At 35.1% G+C, this 5,120-nt stretch overlaps 1 long non-coding RNA gene across 1 annotated transcript; it reads right to left on the bottom strand.

The window, feature by feature from the left end:
* Positions 1-1,782: 1,782 nt before the first annotated feature.
* LOC118734542 lies at positions 1,783-2,072 on the bottom strand. The gene is made up of 2 exons (XR_004992391.1): positions 1,976-2,072; positions 1,783-1,844 (listed from the first exon to the last, which is right to left on the bottom strand). It is a non-coding gene; the product is annotated as an uncharacterized LOC118734542 (long non-coding RNA).
* Positions 2,073-5,120: the final 3,048 nt, after the last annotated feature.

Genomic DNA, 5,120 nt, shown 5'->3' with positions numbered 1-5,120 from the left:
TTGCTCTAGGAGCATTTCGGCATCAAAAAGAAAATTTTGAAGAAAATGCCGCTTACGTTATTTTCGCGATTAAGGCTCGATATGAAATTACTGCTGCCACTTTCTGCTATGCATTTTGCTTAGCTTGTACATATTTTTCAATACTGCTCACATCATTCTTCGATTAATAAACCAAAAAGCTTACTTTTAACTTCAAAATAAAAGTTTATACTTCCCGCAGTATGTTATTTGAAGACTAAATAATAGCTCATGCTCTTCAATTTAATAAATTTAACAAATTTGTATTAATTTAATTGCAGCGAAACGTTTCACATGCGCAATAAAGGTTATTAAAGCTTCTGACATTTAAATTGCACCTTAGCGTGGTAAATGGGATAGTCGTTTATAAATTGCGTGTCTAGTATACTAATAAGTATGCAAAAATGATGCAATAATTTTAAATTTGTGCAAAAATATTAACAAAGAGTAGAGAAGATTTCTATCAGATCTAGCCTTTAAATTTAGATATCCTTGAACGCATGCGCGGGAAGATGATAAAATAGTATTAACTCTTCAAAACAATCAGCGATCAGATTGACTACATAAATAGTACATATGTATGTATGTATGTATTTTTTCAAAGGATGCCATTTGCACTTTTCCTTTTAAGCTTGGGTTGTAAGTGTGATTAAGATAAGGAAAACAAATGTGCAACGTAAATTGGGCGATACATAAAAGTATTCCATTAGATAAGCGCAACGATCGTTAACATTTTTGGGCACTTAGAGTTACAGAGCAACACAAATTCAAAAAAAAAAAAATGCACTTCGTTATTAAATATCCTTTGTTATAAAGATGCATTTGTTAAGCGACTCACTGTTATTTATATCGTTTTATTGGAAACAAATCGAACCGGAAAAATGGAATTTGGCTCAGTTGCTAAGGATCGGCCAGATATGTATGTTTTTCTGTTTTTGCCTGCCCCTTTTTGCTAAAAGACCTTTAAGTGGACAAAAAACAAAGGTGAACATAGAAACATTTAATAAAGTGAGCATTAAAAACTAAAGCGAAATGAACTTTAAACACCTAAATAATTTGTGTGCATGCGGCTGAGTACAAACATATACACACATACGTAGTATGTATGTACACATAATAAAAAGAATTTGAACGAATGCTCTTTTATGTACATACATACATACATACATATATATGTAAGCGCGAGTTTGTGGGGTGTTCGAATGGCATAACCTTGACCGCCACATCGTCGGCGCATTAAAGCCAACGGCGCATGATAATGACTGATAAATAACAACAAATTTTGTGCTTTTGAAATGGTATCGAGGAGCCACAAGTTCAATTCAAAGTTTCAATATATATTTGCTTGTTTTAAGGCCAATTTAAATTTAATGCCTGATATTAGGATCATACCCATATGCATTTCACAAGCTGCTTACACAGCAAAGACGAAATAAAGTGAAGCTTATGCGATGATTTTTTATAGATATTTCCGCCCGATTTTGCTTACCTATTTATTCGGCGTATTTTTAATTTTTCGAAAAAAAAAATAAAAATTTACTCCGCAACAACGTTGAGCTAGATAATAAATGTATTCAAGCAACTTAGCTGTCCGTACTCCAGTGAGACAGCTCGCGTTTTAACTCTGCTTCTCTTTAAAAAGTCTGTGACGCTTAGAGTGCAGAGTGACTTGCAGACTTGTTTGGTCGGTTATTCAATACTTTTCGTCTACTGAATTCACCGAAGGATGATAGGCTTATTTTATCTTTTAATGTATTATCGTTTAAATTTAACAATTATATATTTGTGTGTATGAACCGATTTTAGCCTGATGTACCAAATTCTAACTAATGCAAGTAACTCGTTAATAAAATTTGTGTTTTTGGATACGTACATACATACTTACATATGTACGTATTGAATATCAAAAAAAAAGAGGAACAAATTAAAAAAATAACGACTATTAAAACACACACACAATCTCACAAATACAATCACAGATTTTGTGCACGAAATGCGATCATGAGCGATCAGACCAGACGAGCAGCAGGTGTACGTCGTTCCAGCGTGGAACCGAATGAATGACTGAAATTTAGCAGCTAGCCAGTGTGGAGAATACACCGAAATAACAAAACGACGGTGATTATATTAACGCTGTGACCAGTCGATCGTTTAGATGCGGGAGCGACATGCTGGAAAGAACGACTTAAAAAACAAAATAAAATCGGCCTCTAATCGGCAAACAAACACAAATGAAAGCACCACCACAGCGAGAAATGGACAAACGCACACAAATGTACATATAAGTATGCACTAGGGATGTTTCGAATGTCATATTTTTCACATTCGCGAATGCGAATGCGAATTTTCGGAATGCGAATGTTGGGAATAACATTAAAAAAGCTATTATCAACTTAAGTCAACGTTTTCATTACTTAAAAATTTGAATTTATAATATAAATTTAAAAGTGTTTTATTTGGAACATTAAAAAATAAGTATCACACTAACTTTTATATGGAAGAAAGTGCCTAACACAGTCAGTAAAAAGAAAAAATATTAAAAATCAAGGCGAATTCTTATCCACTGGAAGCCTGGCACTTTAAAATCTGAATAAAAAGTTTGAAATTTTGCTGCAATTTTTCTAATTATTTCACAAAGTGGGGAATCCATATTTCTATGCGTTTTTTATTTAATGAGCTAGACTTTCATACAAAATTATTAAACAGTAAGCAAACAAAGAAAAATGGTCAAAACATCGCGTTTGTATTTTTCTTTTCACCAATGTATGTATGTATTTTGTTTAGAACAAACATGGAATTTCAGAAAGTGGTGGATAAATACTAATTCACCGGTCATACAGTGTACATTGTACATACATACTTAACTGCCACCAATAAATTGAACGTGGTTTGATGCCCGTGATATAAATAACCGCCAGGGCGTAGATCTGTAATGAAGAAGTTTATTCTTAAAACCATTCCATCCCATCACGAAACCTGGGGGTGCCTCAATAATTGAGGCAGCTTCTAAGTGCATTTCATACAAAGATAATAAAGGTCTTCTGAAATACTTCCTATAAAAGCCCTTCTGGAAGGCGTTCTATGGGTAGCGAAAGAAGAAGCCCTTCAAAATTTGTGCCACTCCATACAAAAAAGAAAGGAGAATGGAATGTAGAGTGGAAGGCCTCTGGACTCTCAGGAAGGCCTTTCGGAAAGGCTTTTAACTCCGAAATTATCAACTGGGTGTATGTAAATGCATATTTTATTGTTGAACAAAAATTTAAAAATTCATTATACATAATATGTATACATATGTATATATATTATATACAGATTATGTATGTTTGTACGGATATAAACTAGTTCGCACGTATACGGTGTTTATATGAGGCGATTATACAGGTCACTTTTGTTTGAAAACAACAACCGCCTAGTGTGAACGGCCTTTCAACTAATCGCCTTCAAAATTACCTGGAAAATCGTCTCACGGGAACACCGTTTTAGATTCACTCTTTATTGAAATATTCGAGAACGGGTTAAAGCGCAGTTACCCACGGACGTAAAAACGGAGAACGTGTCAGCTGACAGGGATCTATCTTATGGGATCCGCGTGTTAACAAAAACTCACCACCGCAACACCGTGACGTAGACGTTGCTTCTCTCACACTTGATATCTTTCTCCGTTCTTCCATGCTACGCTACGTACACGTTCGAGGGTAACCGCGCTCTTATTCGCGCAATGATTTCGGGCTAGTGTGTCCGAATTGGTGACCCGACCACACATACTTGTTGTCAAGGGTCTAATTTTAAACTGTAATTTTGTAATTTTGGTTCTCTATTTTTAATAAATTCGATCTGAAATATGCACTTTTTTGTGAATTTCGGAGTGAGTTCTGCACAAGAAATGTTGTATACCTTTGGCAATAAAAGAGGGTGCGAAGGCCGCCTACGATAGGGCTGCCAGACGTCCTGGTTTTCCAGGATTTGTCCTGATTTAGACAAATTGTCCTGGTGTCCTGGTCCACACTTAAATTTTTCTGGTTTTAGTCAAGGTGAATGCAGACACTCCTCTAATTTTTAGCAGATTTTGTTATGAAAAAAAAAATGTTAAGCTTTCTGTCAATTTGATAATGAAACGTTTTTTCTAACATGTTGAATATCTGGTGAGCTTATCTTCTTTCTGTTTAGTTTATTTGGTTAAAATCTAAATTTAAAAAAGTGCAAGTTCCTGATCAGGTACAAGGCTGAAGGGTCATACATAAGTAAGTACTACCCAGAAGGTAATTTCAGGAGCTAAAATCTTATCAAAAAGGCCTTTCTTTCCTTTCTCCTTCATTTTTTGTATGGAGTAGCACAAGTTGTAGGGCTTCTGCTTTCGCTACTCAAAAAAAGAGCTTCCAGAAGAGCTTTTGTAGGACGACTTCTGAAGAAGTTCTTTTAAAGTTTTTATTAATTCATAAAAATCATACTTCTTTAAGGAGTTTATTTAAGGTTCATATCAAAAAGTTTTATTTAGACTTTAAATGCCTATTTGTAATGCTAAGTAATATAAACATTTATTTAAGTACATTCGGGTAAATTGTAAATAGGAAACACCTTTCTAGGGAGCATGCAGGGAAGCACTTTTTTCAGTCCTTGTTGGGTAAGCCTTTTAGAAAAGCTTCACTTAAGACAGTCTACCTAAATTATCTTCAGGTTATGCAAACATAAAATGGCAAAAATGGATCATGAAGCGCGTTGTAGGATATGCAGAAATTTGCTGGAGGTGGTACCACAAAAATACATTGCTTATAATATCAGAAACAAAGCAACTGTACATATAGCGAATATATTGGCACCATATTTACTTATATATTCGTTTTGTATTTGGATGATAAGTGTCCTGGTCGAAGGGTTTAGGACTATGGCAGCCCTAGCCTACGAAGAGATGGCTAGCCAAAAATACTGTGGTCAGCCTAGCAGGAGTTGGACTGATGAGGATTATTTATCAAGCGCGGCCGTAGGCCACCAACACCGAAAGGTGTTCTGCACAAAAATACTGTTTACCGAGTTTATATTACCGATGTCAAAAAGCAAATTTTAGACCATTTTCTAATGGTTCCCGAGGGGACTGTGGAAGGTTT

The sequence above is a fragment of the Rhagoletis pomonella genome, unplaced genomic scaffold (genome assembly GCF_013731165.1).
Source record: "Rhagoletis pomonella isolate Grant_MI unplaced genomic scaffold, Rhpom_1.0 Rhpom_scaffold_00002, whole genome shotgun sequence".
Classification (NCBI taxonomy): Eukaryota; Metazoa; Arthropoda; class Insecta; order Diptera; family Tephritidae; genus Rhagoletis; species Rhagoletis pomonella.
Note: the sequence above shows the minus strand (reverse complement) of the source record. Positions and strands in the feature narration are given on the sequence as shown.